Source organism: Podarcis tiliguerta (genome assembly GCF_965153285.1).
Source record: "Podarcis tiliguerta genome assembly, chromosome: 3".
Lineage (NCBI taxonomy): Eukaryota > Metazoa > Chordata > Lepidosauria > Squamata > Lacertidae > Podarcis > Podarcis tiliguerta.
In genome coordinates this window covers 16,752,864-16,774,716 of record NC_139536.1, presented here as the reverse complement: position 1 = coordinate 16,774,716, position 21,853 = coordinate 16,752,864, and the positions used below count along the sequence as shown (strand labels likewise).

The 21,853-nt window shown below is 44.0% G+C and overlaps 1 long non-coding RNA gene across 2 annotated transcripts; it reads left to right on the top strand.

Annotated features, from left to right (window-relative positions):
* Positions 1 to 218: 218 nt before the first annotated feature.
* On the top strand, positions 219 to 14,787 carry LOC310674222. 2 transcript variants are annotated; one of them, XR_014509445.1, is made up of 4 exons: positions 219 to 342; positions 5,344 to 5,754; positions 11,391 to 11,515; positions 14,192 to 14,787. It is a non-coding gene; the product is annotated as an uncharacterized lncRNA (long non-coding RNA). The 2 variants fall into 2 exon arrangements; XR_014509446.1 differs by lacking the exon at positions 14,192 to 14,787 and adding an exon at positions 12,380 to 12,448.
* Positions 14,788 to 21,853: the final 7,066 nt, after the last annotated feature.

The following is a 21,853-nucleotide window of genomic DNA, read 5'->3' as shown; positions in this document are numbered from 1 at the left end:
TCTCTTACTGGCACTTAGCAATAAGCGCTCAGAACTACCTCTCCCTCATAAGTGAGTGAAAACAGAAGTGGCCAGGAGCACCTCAGGTGTAAAGGGGCCAAGAAAGAACCTGGTGTGGGTTTTTTTTATATATAACTCTTGGTCATAAAGGCATTTGACATCACAGTTCATGACATCAGAGGGTTGAGAGGCTCTCATCACAGTGCTCTCTGCTAGGCCTCATCTGTGGAGATGGGTCATCCCTGCTTGCCCAGCACCAGCCCTGCAGAGCAGGCCACCAATAATGTGCCCTTTGCTTTGTTGCTACTGTCACAACTCACTTGCAGGCCAGGCCAAGGCAAGGTGAGTGAGTTTCCCTGTTAATGTAGAAGGAGAAAGACTACAGTCATAATTTCATGATTTCTAGAATTCTTGGGGGGAAACATATCAGGTTTGTAACAGTTTACAGTTGTCAAGTGCACTACGATTGCAGCGCAGACCCACACAGCTAGGAAAAGAGGAAGGTGCCTTTTCGGGAGGGGAAGATGGCTGCCAAACGCTTGAAGCAGGGTTTTGAGCTCTAAGGCCAACTCCAAGGCAAGTTTCTGCTCTATAACCAACCCTTTGTGTTATGTACTGAAGTTCTCACCCTGGGCCAGCAGGTGGATAATGTAGATAGTTCAGGTCTACATATGCAAATAAGGGATCGAAAGTGACATTCAGTGATTGGATAGTTACAGAAAGTTGTTACAATTACGTTGTTCTGGAGCTCTATATAAGCAGGCTGGCTGAACCCTTCAGTTCAGTTCTGTCCTGGCCTGTGAATAAACAAGAGCTGTTTGAAGAATTGCTGTGTCGTCTGATATGTTCACCCACAACTTAACACTTAGCATTTGTTTTTATCCTCTCTTCCATTTTATTTCTTAACTCCTTTTAGTGCTTTGTTTTGTTGTTTTAATTTATTGTTTTATCTCATTGTTTTATTGTTCTAACTCCCCTAAACTGTGAGGCTGCATGAAGCTGGGCTGGGCTGAGCACTTTGCTAGGCAGTGCCAAACGCAAGGTCGAGCCAAAGTTTACAAGATACTAGTTATAAATTAAGGAAGAGAAACATCTTGATTATCAGAACCATTGACGAGCGAGCCCAGGTGGCAGCTGCAGGGAGTCTCCAAAATGCTTCCTTTTCTTTCATCCTGTCCCCACCCCTGCTGGGGTGAGAGGAAATCACAATACTGGTTTTGGGGGTGATTTTCCTGTATGTCCACCTCCCCTTGCAGGAGTCTCTCTCTTATATACAACTCTTGAAGGAGCCCTTTTCCTCATCTGGCCATCTCCCTCCACTCCCTTTGCTACCCCCTTTCCCAGGCAGTGACCATGAGCAACTTCAGGTCCCTGTGGATCATTTTCCCTTCCATGGACTGAGACTACTAGTCCTAGAATCGCAGGCAGGAGACAGGGGCTCTGGGCATAATATCCACTGGGAAGAAGCCCTTCAAAGCCCTCTCTACCTGACTGTCTGGCCACTGGGGGCTTGGTGTCTAGGGGTGTTGCAAAGAGATGCTAAGGAAAAATTCTGCCTGGAAGAGGGTTTCGTTTTGTTTTCTCCTTTGGCCGGAGTCTGAAGTCACCCAATCTTGGGAAGATGCTGGGTGCCATTAATCTGATCCTGTCTTGAGTATCCTGTCTTTCAGGGCAGTAATTAAGTTGTACATCTTGGCTTGTGAAGCTATCAGCGAGGCAGTTGCACTAGCCAAGTTAGAAGTACATTTTCCTTTCACTGTTCTCTTTTCTAAATCGCCTGCTTTTGTTGATGCCTTTGGCTCTCTGCGTTTTAGGAATAAAAAGGGGGGGGGGGCTTATTTCGGTTAAACGCTCTAGATTGAAGTAATACCACAAGCTTGGTAATAACCACATGTCCAGACTCTCATGTGACGCCATTTGTACGGAGAGGAATGCCTACCAGGGCAATTTGGGGAGGGTCTCGCACACCTGCCCCTAAAACAGGGGTGGAGAAACCTGTTTATACTCCAGATTAGGAATGCAGTTCCAGGTAGGGTTGGGAGAGATCCCTGTCTGAAGCCCTGACAGTCAGTATCTGCAGTACTGAGCTACATGGAGCAATGGTCTGACTCAGGATAAGGCCACCTCCTATGTTCGCCTTGTACCTCTCTCAGCAGAAGTCATCCAATAGGGTGGTTAAGGCCAGTGAACTGGGCCAGTGTGGAGTAAATGGTTAGAATGCTGACCTGGGAGAACAAGGTTCGGATTGTGGGAATGGTGCTTCCAAAATACCATGCAAAGTGTTAATGTTGTACTATAGACTCCTGTGATGTCATATGCCTGAGGCTGGTCTCTCTCCCCCCCCCCCCCCCAGTTAGTTCAGTTATCGACTGTTCAGCAGCTCTGTAAATATTAGTCAGCCTCAGATACAAAACCATGTAAATATGTTTTAGTAACATAAGTATTACCTGCCTGTCTCGTACATTCAATCTGACAAGAACACCAAGTAAAAGCCATGTGTTATTTTTAAACTTTAAAACAAAAGTGTGTTGTATAGTGTGTATTGTTTCACCAGGAGGGGAAAAGGCATAGCTGTCAATCGTCCCTTATTTGGCGGGAAAGTCCCTTATCCCATCGCAGTGTCCCGCTGCTGTCCCTTATTGATGATGTCCCTTAAATTTCCCAGGTTTCATAGGAAACAGCTCCTCTCCCTCCCTCCCTGCCGGCCAGGGAGGAGGGAGGCTCCAACTGTGTTGCTTGGCTGTGTTGCTCACCCAGTAAGGACTCTAAGAACAACTGGGGGGTGGAGCTTGCATGCCTTGTGCCGATCAAATCGGCCATGTTGCCTGGGGACTTGCCTTTGCTCAGCGCTTCCCAGCGGAGAGGTAACGGTGGTTTTCCTTGCTGCATCCCCTTTGCCGGGTTGCTGTGCTGTGGGAACCACTGCTTGAGGTTTCGTTTGGCTGCTGGCTGGGCTTCCTGCCTTTGGCTGGGAGGGGCTCAGAAGTTGAACATACCTGTGTTGGAAAATCTCTTATTTTGGCTGCTGATCCCTTATTTTTGAGGCTGCTGGTCCCTTATTTGGCTGTAAGTTGACAGCCACACAGATCCCGCCCATGTTCCTGAAGCTCACCTTGGGCCAGTCCTTGCCTCACACAGGATCAAATGGGGGTGGGAGAACCACCTTGAGCTCCTTGGGAGAAAAGGTGGTATATAAACATAAGAAATTAATTAATGGATTGATTAATAAGGCTGCTTCGGTACTGAAATAACTGCGCTAGAACACTAATGAAAACAAAACTCCATCATGGAAGGTCAAATTCAAACGAATGCTGGGCAAAATCCAGGACAGGCCTTGCTTAATTTTTGTCAGAGGGAGGAGAGGTTTACAAGGCAATTGGTACCACCCCCCCCCCCCCCCCCGGTTTGATATGAACTCAGAGCCTGACGTGAAGCTACAGTTCTAGGGGAAAATGAAGTGGGAAAACTACCTTTCTTTTTCTTGAAAATATCTGTGGTATACCATTGATTTCCGTTCTCTAGGCCTGAAGGTTTCGGTGGGTTTTTTAAAAGTGTTTTTAATAGGCAACGTTAGGAGCAATTTGAAATGAAAGCTTTAAAAAAACCTCTCAAGGGTATTAACTATTCTCAGAGCAATCAATTCTCACCAGGAAAAGAAAGAAAGCTATACAATCTTTTCCATTTCTTTTTTTAAAAAAAACCTGAAGTAAATGCACAGAAATTCCTCAGAGCTACATATTCTCTGCATCATTTTGAAATTTTAAAAGGCAGCAGGAGATCAGCGTACATAAAGGGCACAATAATAATGATATTTTTCTGAAATTCTCCATAAGTCGTGACAGCTAAATAGTCAAGTAATGGCCAAAGTTTTGGCACGGGGAGAAGAAAGTGTTTTTGTGCACACCTTGGGACCTCAGAAGAGGGAGTGGGAATAGGGACTGGAACAGGGGTGTCTGAACACCCACACATACCAATTGACAAAATACTGCTATGGTAATCAAGCATGGTTCATGAAGGCCACATTCATGACATACATTTAAAGCACTATGATACCATTTTAAACAATCATGGCTCCCCCCCAAAGAATTCTGGGAGCTGTAGGCTGTTAAAGGTGGCAAGAGCTGTTAGGAGACCCCTATTCTCCTACAAGAGCAGCTATTCCTGAACTGGTTTCCCAATCTATTCCTCTTCCCAGGGAATTCTGGAAACTGTAGCTCTGAAAGCTATTCTAGGCTGCATCAACAGACGTATAGTGCCCAGATTAAGGAAGTAACAGTACCAGTCTATTCTGCTGTGGTCAGAGCTCCCCTGAAGTTCTGGGTCCAGTTTTGGGCACCAAAATTTAAGAAGAATGTTGACAAGGTGAAACATGAGCAGAGGAGGGCAACCAAGATGATCAAGGGTCTGGAAACCAAGCCTCATGAGGAACGGTTGAGGGAGTTGGGTTTGTTTAGCCTGGAAAAGAGAAGACTGAGAAGGAGATATGATAGCCATCTTCAAAGATGGGTTTTCTCTTCGTTTTTATAGAGACACATTCAATCACATTAACTTCTATCTGCAATCTGAATGAGGACCCACTGAGGCAGAGACTTATCATCTCCTCAGTGAACCAGTGATGGCTGGTGCCTATTGGGACTGGTAGGCAAGGAGGCCAACTGCAGGTGGCGCCAGAGCCAATGACAGGTGGAGCCAACCAATTCTACTTTGTCCCCATCCTCTTCCTCCCTGCTGAGGTCTACAAGGACAACACGGAGACTAAGGTGGGGGAAGCTGATTGGTTATCAGATAGGCAGATGAGGGGCTGGATAAGGGCAGACCGAGGTTTATCAATGTTATTTATTATTTTACATATATATACTGCCAACTCAAGTCACACCCACACCATACATTTGTCCTTCCAGAAGAAGCAGTTCTTGGCTCTTCATAACATTCTTATATAGAAGCAGAAGAAAACTGTGTAATTCATGGGCTTGCCCCTGAACTGTGGAAGGGCCAAGACCCCATGATTTGCAAAATGCAACAGATGTAGTCTTTCTTTTTTTAAAAAAACCCCACAGGATATAACAAGAACATTACGCATGGCATAATGTGGGCAGCGACCCCCAACGGAACTTACACAGACACTTTTATTCTTTGGAACCAGTCGAACGAAAGGGGCATAATTAAACATGCACCACACAGTTTGCCCTACACGTAGATGCTGAGCTCCCCAGGTAACTAATTAAATGGATTGTAAGATTCCTCAACGTTTCTGGAGCCTCAGAGAATGAAAGAAAAAGCCAGAGGGGAGGCTTCTGGATCTTGCTCCGTGTGCCTTGACCCCACTTTCTACTTCCTCCGCAGGTTATTGTTCCCGGAGCTTTCGGTCTTCCGATATTGCTGTCCTTTTCTTCTGCGTTCAGAGTCTGCCATTTACACATAGGACAGAAGTGAAGGCATACTGAATATTTGAAATGGTGTCCTGTTGGCTCTACTAGGCTGTTCTCTGAACCTCCCAGAGAGGTAGAGAGGGGGGAAATGGAGAAGCACAGGACTCCCTGGTGCCCTACTTTTGGGAGGCCAGACCTCTATTGGAAGGCACCATCTGACTGAAGAGCTGCCATGTTTAAAGCTAAAGAACTATAGCAAGGGAGAGCAGGAGAGGCCTAGGAGTGCCTCATCACCTGGACCATCACCTGGACCAAGAAGGTACATCGGTCACCTGGCCACTTGTCTCACTGTGGTGAAATGGATTATATTTCTATTTCAATTCTAGTAAGTATTTCTACATTTACACTTATGTGTATTATTATTATATTGCCCTATACCCAGGGGTCTCAGGGTGGTTCACAGAATAAAATCAAAATATGAAACCACAAAATACATAATCAAAATAAAAACAATAACCCAATAAACTGCCTCCCCCCAAAACCCCACATTTTATAAGGGCATAGGATGTAATCAGATCAACCAAAGGCCTGATTAAAAAGGAATGTTTTTGCCTGGTGCCTAAAGGTGTATAATGAAGGCGCCAGATGAACTTCCCTAGGGAGAGCATTCCACTTCAAGCAAATACCTTTCTTTGTCCTTTTTTGAGGGAAAGGGGATAATTGTCTAAGTGGGTATCAGATATGCTTCATAGGCTGACACTTTGTACACAGTTGCTTGGCTGCCTATGACCTCCCTCTAGCCGTGGTATGGGGTCAGTGGACTAGGGGGACTAGGGTAGCCCCCTAAACGTTCCCCTGGCACATCCTTTCGGGAAGCTTCTGCCCAGCAGGAGGGAGGCATGATGCCCGCAGGAACAACATCACTGCCGCTCCCAATCACCCTTGCAAGCTGGCACCTCTGGCCCTAACTGTTCTCCTACGAAAAAATTCACTGCACGTCACTGACCGTTCCACTGTTGAACAGCTCTTGCTGTCAGAAAGTTCTTCCTGGTGTTTACTCAGAATCTCCTTTCTTGTAACTTGAAGCCATTGGTTTGAGTCCTACCCTCCAGAGCAGAGTGGCCAGGGAAACCCAGCCAGAGGGGCAGGCTATAAATAATAAATTATTATTATTATTATTATAACAAGCTTGCTCCACCTTTTGTTAGGTAAACGATGTGTTTCCATGGGAGTCGATTGTTAAGACGATCTTCCTTAAATCTTCTGAATGGCCAATGAATTTCAGACCGATCTAGCTGTGTGTGTCAGTTAGGGCTGCCATATGCCTGGGTTTCCCCAGACACATCCAGGAATTGGGCAGCAAAATGGCATCAGGGAGTGGGACAGGGTTTTCACTGAATCGGCAAAATGTCTGGGAAAACCAGGAAAAGCTCAACCATTTTATCTTGATTTTCACTTTGAGGAATCTGGCAACCCTAAGTAAAACAATAGATTACAGTATTTGAGTGGATCACAGATGATGATGATGATAATGATGATGAATAGATTTAGTCTAGATTCTGTGACCCACATGGTGGGTATAGTTATTTGATGCACACTTAAAAACCCTGCTCTTGATTACGTTATCCATTACTTTTCTTCTCTACACATGCCCAGGTGAAGGAAGAAGGAAGTGGTAATTATGATCTCAGTATGGTGGCGCTGTGGGTTAAATCACAGAGCCTAGGACTTGCCGATCAGAAGGTCGGTGGTTCAAATGCCCGCAACGGGGTGAGCTCCCGTTGCTCTGTCCCTGCTTCTGCCAACCTAGCAGTTCAAAAGCACATCAAAGTGCAAGCAGATAAATAGGTACTGCTCCGGCGGGAAGGTAAACGGCGTTTCCATGCGCTGCTCTGGTTCGCCAGAAGCGGCTTAGTCATGCTGGCCACATGACCCGGAAGCTGTACGCCGGCTCCCTCGGCCAATAAAGCAAGATGAGCGCCGCAACCCCAGAGTCGGCCATGACTGGACCTAATGGTCAGGGGTCCCTTTACCTATACCTTATGTGCCCATCCACTAATGTCAATTGGGAAGGTATGCAGATTCCTCTCCTCCATTGCTGAGACTACCTACATATGTTTTCAGATGGTCACACTGCAGGGTAACACAGAATCAATCTACAAGCTTTTATTTCCAGATGAAACCAGTTTTGCAAGCAGCCCAAAAAAACATGCAATAGATCTAGCCTCTGTGTGTGTGGACTACATAGGAAAAAGAAGTACTCAGACTCCATTGATTATAGAATAAAACTTGTGTCCACAGCCTTAGTTTTAAGCAGAGTTACTGAATTACACACCAGCCACAGATCTGGGGTCAGTAGACTTCCTGCTGCAGTTGATGTCATCTCTGAATCTGATTCTTTCACTGGCTTACGGACAACTCCAGCCAATTTGAATTAGTATGCTTGCGAATGAGCTGTTCCTCATGTTTCTCATCATGAGTCAGTGCGGCCCAGGTTCTAACAGATGGCTCTGAGAGCAGTGGGATCCTTTGCAAGCCTACAGGCAATCTGAGCAGTCGTATAAAGATTTATTTAACAAGCACTTAACCACCTTGGAAATGTTTGCTAAATGAACTTCCACATGGGCGATTACATATAGGAGTGCACGAGTCATATTCCGGATGCGCTGAGATTTTAAAACGAGTTCCTACACATCCGGCCACCTCAACATTTAACATATGGAAAATAAAATAAAAAGAAGCAAGCACATTAAAAATATATTTAAAAAGTAACAGAATATCAGGCTACAGGGACAAAAGGCTGACGTTCGGCCTGCTGTTTCCAGCATATAAGCAGTTATAAAGGTGCGTGGGGATCAACTTGATATTTCAGAAGTTTGGCCAATGAGCTGGTATTGACTTTAGGAGAATGGAAGGAACATTGTCCCCTAGTTGGTAGTGGCCAAACCTGTCTACACTTGGGGCCAAATTAATGGTTTCAGTGTAACACGCAGCAACAAAAATGCTATTTTATGGCCTTGCAGAGTAAGGACATGACCTTTTCTCAAGGCTTTTGTTTAGCCAGTGGCTAAAAGATGGTTCTGCAGGGGGCATTAACAGCTACCAGAGAAGTTTTCCATCTGTGGTCTGTAGACCACCGGTGGTCTGAAGCTCTATTCAGGCGGTCCATGGAAAAGCTAAACATCAGGAAGAACTTTCTGACAACTGTTCAACAGTGGAATGGACTCCCTCGGGAGGTGGTGGACTCTCCTTGCTTGGAGGTTTTTAAGCAGAGGTTGGATGGTCATCTGCCATGGATGCTTTAACTGAGATTCCTGCATTGCAGAGGGTTGGACTAGATGACCCTCAGGGTCCCTTCCAACTCAAGTATTGTGTTGTTTATTTTGATAGCCATCTATTGCTGAGTAACAGAATGTTTCTCTATGATTAATAATCCTGCACTTCTCTGTCTCCCTCCCTTTCTCACTTTGCTGTCTCAAAATGATATTAGAAAAATGGCATAGAGGAGCCAAAAAAGTGACAGATATGTGTGGTTGCCAGTGAACTGTTTGTCCACACAGACCCACATCAACTGTAATTTTTGGGTCGCTCCCTTCATCATTGCATTAATCGCGTACCACTATTAATGAGATCCCATGGTACCTGTTGGGTGCATGCTATTAGCTGATTAATATGCACTGGCTGGCATCTAATCCTCAAAAGTCAATTGAATATCATTTTCTTTGCCAGCTTCTTCGTGCCCAAAGCCTGGCAGAAGGCCACTAAATTAGAGAGAGACTTAATTGATCTTCATTGAAATTCTTGGCTTAGAGGAATCTGGATGTAATGTTATGTTACTGCCGAGTTGAAAAGGCTCCTTTTCAAAACGGCTAAGGTACAACTTGTTCATCATTCACAACAAGCAAATTTTCAGATTAAATAATTTTTTAATATAGTTTTCCAGATGCTTCCTCTACCCTTATTCATTTATTTGCTCATTTTATTTTGCATTGTAAACATGCAGTTATTCCAGTTCTCTTAAGAGCAGAGCCAGACTTCTTTCATTTTTGCAAAATAAAAATACCAATGTGGTTCCTATGAGAGTAAGAAATACGCAGTAGTGGTTCCTGCTAGTAATGCCCAGTTAGTCATGCCCATTAACTTCTGTTGGTCTACTTTGAGTAGGACTAGCATTGAACACCACCCATTCAATCCCATTTGCATTTTAAGGCAAATTTAAGAGTTTGGATTTGATATCCCGCCTTTCACTCCCCTTCAGGAGTCTCAAAACGGCTAACATTCTCCTTTCCCTTCCTCCCCCACAACAAACACTCTGTGAGGTGAGTGAGGCTTAGAGACTTCAAAGAAGTGTGACTGGTCCAAGGTCACCCGGCAGCTGCATGTGGAGGAGCGGAGACGCGAATCCGGTTCCCCAGATTACAAGACTACCACTCTTAACCACTACACCACATTGGCTCTCAAATTTCCCTATTTTGCACTTTCTGAAACAATATGCAGAACGAAACACAGCCGTTCTTCGAAATCTGCTCTTCTCTGAATTTTGCAGCACAGTTTTGCAGCCAAATAATACATACCAAAATGCACATGCTAGGGCAAATTATGAATACAATTGAATGTTTGGCCCCATGTACCAATGGAATTGAAGACAGGAGTGCCTGGCGTGCTCTGGTCCATGGGGTCACGAAGAGTCGGACACGACTGAACGACTAAACAACAACAACAACCAATGGAATGCAGCTCCTAAAAGATTCCCCAGGAAGGAAGAATGCAACTGAAAAATGCATCAAAGCTCAACCAAAGATGGATGTCTATTTTAAATAAGCTTCATAGGTTATCATCTTTGGTCTTGTGGTGTGGGGGTTGTATTGATATTATCTTTGCACACTTTCCCCCTTGCTTGAGAATTAAAAATTGAAAAGCCGAATCACCAGTTTCCATAACAACTTTGGATCCTGGCTATTTGATACTTTTTTTAATTCCTTCATTATCTTTTTGTTCTTAATGAAAGGCTTAGACCTCGGAGATACATTTAGACTGCTGCCATTGCATAAGTCTTCCCATGAGCGTGTGTAGGAAGTGGGGGCAAGCAATAGTAGGCATGGGCAGCAGACACTGGGGACAGCCTACCCAGAGCCCCTGAAAAGATCAAGCCAGTCGTTTATTTTATCCTGGTGGTGTCCTGTTATCGATTACAAAAGGTGAAATGAACACTAGACATTGATCACAGTGACTAGGTGGCACTCTTCGGCGATTCTGTTTTCAGATTATGTCCAGCTCTAGTGGCGCAGCAGTAAAACTGCTAGCACATTTAAGAAGCTAAGCAGGGTCTGCTAAGGTTTTTGATTGGATGGGGAACCACGTGTTGAGATTCCTGCATTGCAGGGGGTTGGATTAGATGACCCTCCAGGTCCCTTCAGCGCTACGATTCTAGGAGTGAAAATAACATATGGAAATGCGTTACTGTGTATTGTTAGAATTCCTGATCTATGATTGCAGTCATGGGATTTTTGTCTATCACATGACGGTGTATGTTTTGACTCCACAGAGTGGGATGTGACAGAGACAGGGTGTTTGTGTTACTGTGTTTCCTGAAGTGGGACTATTGTCCTCTTGTTCATTCTTTCTTCTTGCTGTCTGATGCTAGAGAGAGAGGGAGCCACGTTGCAGCGCTCCGTGTGTGTTTATATGTAAAGAAAGTAGATTAGCCAAAATGCTGAGTTGCTGAGGTCTGTTACGCAAGCTGCGAAGACTCTGTGGATCCCTAAGTGTGCCGGTGTCGGTTGGCATCGGTCACTGTGATGTTCGGGCAGAAGAAAGCTTTTGAAGCTCCCGGACAATCGACCAGGAGGAAGAGAACATGCCATTTGGGCATGTGTCTCTGCCATGGTCCTACTCGAGTGTAGACTGAACTCCTAACATATTAAGGGAAGTTGCTTTGCAAAAATGTGCATATTGGATTTTGGACCCAAATGCTGATGGATTTTCACAAGGACTTTCTTCTTCTTCTTCTTCTTTTTAAAGATAAATTCGGGAAAATGATGTGGAAATGTAGAGAACTGAACTGAAGACTGGAAGGATGAGAACCTGGGAGAAGCAAAACTGACCGTTTCCCCGTCCCTATTGTAGCAGCAGCAGCACCAGTAATAGTAAGGCAGCAACCGGGCATTAACTTATCAGATGGCACCCCACACCTCCCCTCTTCCTTCACCCTCCATTGTTCCCAACCAGCAGTAGACAGGGAATCATGTAGGACAGAAATGTAGATGCTACTATATGAGCCGGTTAACTAACAGGGATGGGGGAAGAGTTTACACCGACACCTCCAGCTTCTTAGGACTGCGTAAAGATTTCCATAACTTGAGAATTTCACTGTGAATCAGTGTTAACTTTAAAATGGAAGGGAAAATGTCAAAAAGAAAAAGAAACCCGCTCAAGTGACTCCTGCCAATCTGGGAATTTTGCCAGAAATATATATATATATATATATATATATATATATATATATATATATAAAAATCTTGGCAGATTTTACACCTCCTATTACCCACTTTCAGTTTAAGCAGCTTTGGTGGTTGTGTGGGTTCTGGACAAAACCCTCCCCACCTCAGAAAATAATCAAGTATCAGTTGTTCGCAAAGGGCCAGCAGGAAAGATTTCCAATAAGGAAGATTTTGTTAAGCTGAAACGTCGTTTTCCTCTTCCGTGATTTCACTGTATCTCAATCCCATCAATCTTTTCATTTGATTGTACCCTAGGGCGGTTTCATTTGGGCTTATATAGGACTTGTTTTCTCCACTGTGATATTCTCCAGCCCTGTTCAGGAACAGACTCGTGAGCAAGACCAAAACATGAACAGCACCACTCTGTCGCACATACTGGGCAGTCCTGTCTCCCAACCTCCTTCATAAGGGAAAATGTTTTGGGGAGAGGGCAAGGGCGGGGGGAGGGCGACAAGGCAGATTTGTTCTGATTTCCTTTATAAAAAAGTAGATATTTTCTTCTTTTTGCAGAAAGGAACATCAAACAGATATCAGTTAATGTTTTGTACTGCTGCCTCAAACAATGAGGAATATGAAGAATTTCCCTGGTTTCCTATAGTTTTGTGTGGGATGTGTGTGTGTGTGTGTGTGTGTGGTTTTGTCTCTCAGCATGGATTAGCATTCTGATTTTTACTCTCTTGGTGTGGTCCTACAAGTTCTTTCTCATCCATTTTTTAGATGCATATGTCAGCCCAATTTGTTCATAAATGTGATACACACACACACACACACACACACAGAACATTTAGACGGTTCAAATTAAATTAAGCCTATTGTAATGAATTTAGCTTGATGTTCACTAATCATATGTATAGCCAAGACAACAGGCCCATTCTTGCCTGCGCTATTTATAGTTCCCACCCACTGCGTGACAGATTAAAGACAAGCGGTAATCTAATACCGCTTATCTGAGCAAACAACAACAAAAAACAGAAGCGGCAAGTTTGTTTGGTTATTGTTTTTAAAAAATATATATAAAAAGGATAGTTTGATGCCAGGATGTATATTGCATGCATATACGTGATAGGAGACCTGAATGGGGTTGAAGCCAGAAAGATTTAGGATTGTATCCAACTAACAGTGTAATCCTAAACACGTCTGCTCAGAAGTTAGTACTACTGAATTATTTGGGCTTACTCTCAGTAGTAGTAGTAGTAGTAGTGGTAGTAGTACTTTTATTACTTATACCCCACCCATCTGGCTGGGTTTCCCCAGCCACTCTGGGCAGCTCCCAACAGAATACAGTTGTACCTCGGGTTACATACACTTCAGGTTACTTAAGCTTCAGGTTACAGACTCTGCTAACCCAGAAATAGTACCTCAGGTTAAGAACTTTGCTTCAGGATGAGAACAGAAATTGTGCTCCGGTGGCATGGCGGCAGCAGGAGGCCCCATTAGCTAAAGTGGTGCTTCAGGTTAAGAACAGTTTCAGGTTAAGAACGGACCTCCGGAATGAATTAAGTACTTAACCCGAGGTACCACTGTATTAAAACCATGATAAAACACCATACATTAAAAACTTCCCTAAACAGGGCTGCCTTCCGATGTCTTCTAAAGGTCAGATAGTTGTTTATTTCTTTGACATCTGATGGGAGGTGTTCCACAGGGCGGGCGCCACTACCAAGAAGGCCCTCTGCCTGGTTCCCTGTAACTTTGCTTCTCACAGGGAGGCAACCACCAGAAGGCCCTTGGCGCTGGACCTCAGTGTCCTGGCTGAACACTGGAGGTGGAGACGCTCCTTCTGGTATACTGGGCCGAGGCCGTTTAGTTAAGGGGGGTTATGAGTTGTAGCCTTTGCCCAACTTGGAGCAGATCTGTTGACCACCTGCAGAGTGAGTTCCCATGGTTCCCGAACCAGGCGCATGCACCCACACCAGGCGCCAGAGTGCTTGCGGAGGGCAGAATGAGAAGGTTGCCTAGCTGTTGCAAAGCCTTGAGTGGCTTTCTGTGGAGTCTTTACATGGTGGGGTGTGAAGGGTGAACAGAGCTCTATGCTCCAGGTTGGGCACCATCCAGGCTGGATAGCTCAGTGGGTAGAGCATGAGACTCTTAATCTCAGGCTGTGGGTTCAAACCCCACATTGGGTGGAAGATTCTTATATTGCAGGATGAGCCTTGTGGCTCCTCCCAACTCTACAATTCAATGATTCTATGAATAGCAACATCCAGCCATAGATATACCACACTGGCTCTTTTGGTAATTGTTAATTAGGTTTGCAAGTGCAAAAGGCTAATGCTCCTGCCATAGCTGCATATAATGATTTTCGCTTGGCCTTATTTTCAGCCTATTGCCAAGCTCAGTAGCTCTGTGGAACGTACAGAAACATTATGCATTCCTCTCCATGTCAGCCATCATCTGGGCAAGCTTCAGCCTTGAAAAATGCCTATGCTAAAGAGTTTGCTTACTTGCAGCTTGGGTCTTCGCTTAGTTGTGCCTGAAATTAAATGCACAGAAATCTGCAGACAGACAAAAAAACCAACAGCAACAAGAAAAGAAATACAATATCGGGTGGCACACAACCTCAAATTATTCAGATTTGTTACTTGATAAATAAGGTGTCAGTCTAAACTGAAGGGAAAATGTATTGAATTTTTTTCTTCATTTCGTTATGTTATAAAGCCATGTCCATATGCCATTTATCAGTTGTCTGATAGCTTTGGGCCACGGCATGCTTTTCCCCAGAACAGTATGTCTCGTAAGTCTCTCGGCAGTTTGTTTTCCTGTTGGGTGTTTTTATTATTAATAATAATCACCAAAGTCTGTGCGGAGCAGTCTGAGATGCATTCTTGCCCCCTGCCCAGCCCCTGCCCAGCCCCCCGCACTTGGGAAACTCCAGTCCCATCAATTGAGGGAGAGTCAAAAAGGCTGGGCTGGATTTCAGGACTTTAGGAAAGTGTTCTCAAACTCCTCACAGCTGAGATTCGATTGATGGCTCTGTGGCCAGAGTGCAGCTATTGAGAAACAGAAGGGGGGGGAAGGAGCATGCTCAATGGGGACCCCCAAGGTTTGCGAACTGTTAACGGAGAAATCCGAGGGCTCCCTTGAACAAAAAGCAAGGACATCAACCAGGAATATTGCAGCAAAATAGCAGCCAGTAGGCTTGGTCTTTTTTGAAACTGTTGCGACAGGACTCCCACTCACAGCAAGACGAAACAAGATGGAAGCCCTGAACAAAAGAAGAGCCCAACTTTTATTAGCTCCTAATCCCCATGCTACACCCCTAAGACTACATCATTGATACATCACAAAAAGGAGGGGTTTAGGGAGGGGGTGAAGTGGTAACCTGAGTGTCATGACACCTGTCCTGTTTCTCCTCTTTCCCCCCTGAAACATACATTCCAGAGGACAAAGAGGAGTTCACAGCTTCCTGCCCCCAGAGGGGAGGGTTGGCCACTGTCCTTTGTTTTAGTCCGTACTCAATCTACTTTCCCCCCCTAAAAAATTGTTCCGGGGTACTCTCATTTTCCTACTCATATTGAAATATTGCCCCACAACAAGGCCAAACTTAGATTCGCAAAATGTTTAGGGGTATGCGTACCTCTGTGTACCCCTAGGAAAAAAAGCACTGAGTCTTTCTATTTTTTTTTTAAATAATATTTATTAAGATTTTCACAGTGTAATACAAACAGAAAAAAGAAAATAAAAAAGAACAATACCAAACAAAACAAACACACACACACAAAAAAAATAACAACATTTAAAAAACAATTTCATCTTTCAAAACAATTCTTGCTTTAGCTTGTTTCTTGGACTTCCCCACACCTCCCTCCTTTGTATTCCAATGCTATTGTTTGTTCAGCAAATCCTTTCCCTCTTTACTTTTATCTCAATTTTTATCTTAATATTTTAACTTTACCTTTCCCTCTATTTAACTGAGTCTTTCTAAACCACCAACTCATTCATATAAATTGATGGGTAGGTTAAGGTTTCCATATTTCAAACAGTGAGAGTCTGGAAAGAAAAGTTGCTGAGCTTCTCTCCCCCCCCCCCCCCCAAAAAAAGTTATTCTTATTTTAAGGGGGGAAATCAGGGAAATCTGCACTGTCAACATGGACTGCCATACGTCCGGATTTCCCATAGAAAGACAGACAGACTACTGATATAGGTATTAAAACATCACAGATGGAACTGTGACCTAAACCACTGAGCCTCTTGGCCAGTTGGAATCTGTGTGAAGGGGTGAGTTCCCATTGCTCTGTCCCAGCTCCTGCTAACCTAGCAGTTCAAAAGCACCTCAGTGCAGGTAGATAAATGGGTACTGCTGTGGTGGAAAGATAAATGGCATTTCCATGCACTCTGGCACTTGTCGCGGTGTCTCCCGTTGCGCCAGAAGCAGTTTAGCCATGCTGGCCACATGACCCAAAAGCTGCCTCTGGACAAATGCTGGCTCCCTCAGCCTGAAAAGCGAGATGAGTGCCACACCCCATAGTCGCCTTTAACTGGACTTAACTGTCCAGCAGTCAAAAACATCATAAAATCATAAAGTTCTAAAATGCAGAACAAATGACCAGCGTCAAATCATATTAATGTTCTAAAAATCACTGGAGATGAATGGACTCTGTCCCCATGGCCCAAATTTCATCCAGGATTACTTGGGGCAAGAATCACCTGTAAACATCAGTAGATGTTGGCTCTGGCAATTCCCAGAAGTCTCAGCTCCGAAGTGCACTGGTTGTAGGAATCACTACAGTTGCATCTATCTACCAGGGCATGTAAGTACATCTGGTTTGCCATATGCTCCAAGTTATAACTGATAACAGCTCTGCAAAGTACTAAACTCCAGAAAGCTCTATGAAAGGGAGGCCCCGGTTAGACAATAAAATAAAATCCAAATGAACTTGATTAAACAAGGAAATATGCTAACTCAGACAAGTCAATTAGGAATGCAGTGGAGACCAAACTGGGACCACCAAGTGAAACAGCTGCTATTAAAACAAAGATGTCTATATTCTGATTTCCTTTCACTTTAATCTCTTTGGACACCACAGAGTAATTCTACAGCTTTCCTGTTCCTGCCATGGAATCTCATTTCCTCATTATCAGTCCTAGCCTGCAGCTGACTAACCTCAGACTCATTGTCTTTCATTCATTTCTATTAGAATTCCTGGTTATGAAGGAAGTACATTCATAACGTACATATATGTGATAATGTACATGTATGTGGAAATCAGCCCAGATACCTTACTTTTCTGGATTATACAGCCTATGGAAGAAGAGTTTGGATTTGATATCCCGCTTTATCACTACCCGAAGGAGTCTCAAAGCGGCTAACATTCTTCTTTCCCTTCCTCCCCCACAACAAACACTCTGAGAGGTGAGTGGGGCTGAGAGACTTCAAAGAAGTGTGACTGGCCCAAGGTCACCCAGCAGCTGCATGTGGAGGAGCGGGGACGCGAACCCGGTTCCCCAGATTATGAGTCTATCGCTCTTAACCACTACACCACACTGGCTCCCTTTTCTGAATTATTTTTAGAGACATGATCAGCTGCAGGATAAAGGGGAGAGGACTTCTTGCCTCACATACAGAGCACTTTAGAATTCCTTTATTATTTTGATAGGTACAGGATTGAGCTTGCATTATCACTGTAAGGTGGCCAAGGGGGATTTATATGTTTTTATTTCTGCAGCCTCCCCAGCTGCCTGCAGTTCCTGAATTTAAAAAAATCTGTATAGGAGGAATTACCTCATGATATCACTTCACTTAAAACAATAACAGTGAACAGCCAGACCCTTGGTAGACAACCTCTCTAGCTTGCTGTGTTTACAGGAAAGCCCAGCCAAGGAGATAATTGGGTTTTCACCAAAACAAAGGCACCCAGGAAGGCTGCAAAATACAGAACACTGGAGAGATTCTTTCTAGAATGAATGATATGAGATGTGCAAACTCCAAAGGGTCACCTTTAAAATAAGGAGAGCATGGAGAAAGATGCATGCCCCTCCCATGAGAATGTCACTGAATTGTTTGTTTCCCTTAATAATTATTGCATGCAATTTCTTTTCTCATCTGATGGAGAATGATAGACTACACTGATATACTAACAGTACAATTCTAGAGCGAATTGGGTGGTGCTGTGGATTAAACCACTGAGCTTTTGGGCTTGCTGATCGGAAGTTTGGCGATTCGAATCCGAGTGACAGGGTGAGCTCCTGTAGCTCTGTCCTAGCTTCTGCCAACCTAGCAGTTCAAAAGAACATCAGCGCAAGTAGATAAATAGGTGCACCCCCCGCCATGTAAAGACTCCACAGAAAGCCACTGAGGGCTTTGCAACAGCTATGCAACCTTCTCATTCTGCCCTCCCCAAGCGCTCCGGTTCCTGGTGTGGGTGCATGTGCCTAGCTCAGGAACCATGGGAACATGCTCTGCAGCTGGTCAACAGGTCTGTTCCAAGTTGGGCAAAGGCTGCTACTCATAACCCCACTTAACTAAACAGCCTCGGTCCGGTATACCTGAAGGAGCATATCCACCCCCATCGCCTGAGGTCCACCACTGAGGGCCTTCTAGTAGTTCCCTTGCTGCGGGAAGCAAAGTTACAGGGAACCAGGCAGAGGGCCTTCTCGGTAGTGGCACCTGCCCTGTGGAATGCCCTCCCATCAGATGTCAAATAAATAAACAACTATCTGATGTTTAGAAGACATCTGAAGGCAGCCCTGTTTAGGGAAGTTTTTAATGACTGATGTTTTGATGTATTTTTTATCGCTTGTTGGAAGCCACCCAGAGTGGCTGGGGAAGCCCAGCCAGATGGGCAGGGTATAAGTAATAAATTGTTGTTGTTGTTGTTGTTGTTGTTGTTGTGTGTATGTTTAGGATATATCACTGTGAGCTGGAAAACTGCTCTGCCACAGGCTTTTCTGTTTGCCTCATGATTAAACAGATAGTTCAAAAGGTATGTGCTGATAGCTGCATTTAATTGGATCATATTCCCAGGCATGCTAGAATTAAAGCAAAGCCTAGATGTTTTGCAAGATGCTTCATTTTTCAGTACTTAAAAGCTGGATGGTAGATTAGAGGCTTTATTGCTTGACTCTGTCAACTGAATTTCTGATCTAGGTACCTGCTGCTCAGGTTGCTGGCAAAAGCACTGAGCATTGCTTGCCAGACCTAGATCAGAGTGATCTAGCAACTGATTAGTAATGATTTGTAAAGCAGCTGAGGACTTTATTTAGCAGCTCAGGTTCTGGAGGACTTGGCTTGCAAAGGAGCTGATGGGCAATCTTGCAAAGCATTCAGGATTTGATCCAGCTGAGGGCTTAGCACCAACAGTGTCACTCAGGAAATGCCAATGAACGTAAAACAGACAAACACAAAACTGGGAGATCATACTTTATAACAGGAAGGTGTGTGGAGTCAGCTACGTAATGGTTTCAGCTAGATTTTGCTCATCAGATTTGTCCTCGAAGTGCTCCTTTGGAAAAAGTTGTTGTCAAATATTCTCCAACACCTAGTACTCCAAATATGTATTTAACATCCAATTGAATTATTGTTTATTTGCAGCATTTTCACACAAACATGTTCTTCAGCCCAAAATGCTACCAAAGTGGCTTAGAATTCATTTTTTAAAAAACATCAAGACAGTCCCTGACCTCTAAAAGTTAGGGAGAAAGGGAAGAGGGAGTATGTGAATTCCGGCAATTGTTTAACTTTTTGATGGCAGAGGATTGATATTTGACATTTCTGACGTGCAATCGCATATACTATTTGACAGTACTGACATGCAATGGCATACACTATTTGACAGTACTGACATGCAATGGCATACACTATTTGACAGTCTCGACATCTCAGGTCTTAAGATTGTACAAAGAGCCCTTCTGGGTCAGATCAAAGGTCTACCTTGTCCCGCACCCTTTTTCCACAGTGGCCGCCCAGATACTCCTGGGAAGTCAACAAGAACACAATACCACTCTTGCACTGTGGTTCCCTAGTGACTGATATCCAGAGGCCTGGTGCCTTGAGTCAGGATATAGGCAGCATGTAGTCATCATGACCAGTGCTTTTCTTCTAGGAAAAAAGATGCTGGTACCACGTACCCTTGGGTACCCCCAGGAGAAAAAGCACTCACCATGAGTACTAACAGTTGATCACCTTATTTTCATTTGTTTCTGTTTTCTATTTAAAACTTTGGTTTCCAATTTAAAAGCTTACACAAACAAAAATCTACAAAGGCGAAACAAAGAAACAGGAAAAACGAACAACATTTGTATTACTTGAAACCTCATGATTTCAGTATGTCCCATTTCTGAAACCTCTGTTTTTGGTTTTGCTTCTGTTCTCTGATGTGGGTAGTGTTCCTATTGTTGTTTCCTTGTGTCTTCGTTTTTGTCTTTGTAGATTTTTGTTTGTGCAAGCTTCCAAATTGTAAAAATAAATAAATGTGAAATGTGAAATTACATTTTGACAGTATTTTGTAGCTGACACCAAATCATAGAATTTTTGAGCTGGAAGAGACTCAAAACCTGCAACACAGGAATCGTATCTTCTGTCTGATAGCATTTCAGTGCTAACATGCAATGACAACATAAGAGGTCTGTGAGATTAAATCGTGGACCTGTCTGGTCCAGCATCCTGTTCACACAGAGGTCAACCAGATACCTCTGAGAAGCTCACAGGTAGAACAGCATTCTCCCTACTTGCAATTTCCGGCAACTGGTATTCTGTTGTTGTTTAGTCGTTTAGTCGTGTCCGACTCTTCGTGATCCCATGGACCAGAGAGCCAGTGTGGTGTAGTGGTTAAGACCGGTAGTCTCGTAATCTGGGGAACCGGGTTTGCGTCTCCGCTCCTCCACATGCAGCTGCTGGGTGACCTTGGGCCAGTCACACTTCTTTGAAGTCTCTCAGCCCCACTCACCTCACAGAGTGTTTGTTGTGGGGGAGGAAGGGAAAGGAGAATGTTAGCCGCTTTGAGACTCCTTAAAGGGAGTAAAAGGCGGGATATCAAATCCAAACTCTTCTTCTTCTTCTTCTTCCTGTCTTCCACTGCCTCCTGCAGTTGGGTCAAACTCATGCTGGTAGCTTCAAGAACACTGTCCAACCATCTCGTCCTCTGTCGTCCCCTTCACCTTGTGCCCTCCATCTTTCCCAACATCAGGGTCTTTTCCAGGGAGTCTTCTCTTCTCATGAGGTGGCCAAAGTATTGGAGCCTCAGCTTCAGGATCTGTCCTTCCAGTGAGCACTCAGGGCTGATTTCCTTCAGAATGGATAGGTTTGATCTTCTTGCAGTCCATGGGACTCTCCAGAGTCTCCTCCAGCACCAGAATTCAAAAGCAACTGGTATACAGAGGTATATTGCCTCCAGCACTGAGTTAGAACAGAGCCCACATGGCAAAATAGCCATTAATAGCCTCATCTTCCACGAATTTGCCTAATCCTCTTTCATGGGCATCCACGTGGATGGCCACCACTGAATCTTGTGGCAGTGAATTCCACAGGACAATTGAAGTTGGTATTTGAAAGTGGACTTGTTACGCACAAAACTGGTCAAAATCAAAACCAGTCAAGAGAGGCCAGGCTTAAAACATTTCAAGAATTTTTTAAAAAAATAACAATCCAAAGAAATTATGAGCTTGAAATATTTCGCGCAAAATTCAATTGCTGAAACTGGAATGCTTGAGAATGTCCACATATTTGGAAATATTAATTACAGCTCTAGCTTCAAGCCTATAATCTAGGCAAAAACAGCTGAGATATATGATGACTTGATATTGTGAATTATCACTGCAGAATTGCTGGTATTGTGGCCACAGCTTTTAAATATAATGTAAGATTAGTTAATGCACTTTGACCATAATGCAGATGTTTAGTTTTGTTTAATAATCTGTTGCCCATTCCCATCCCAAATTACAGTGGTCTGACTTGTAATTTGCATGATTCCAGGTACAACCATGGTACACACATGACTGACGACTCACAGAAGCATAATTACTGCTATACATTTGCCTTTAAAAATA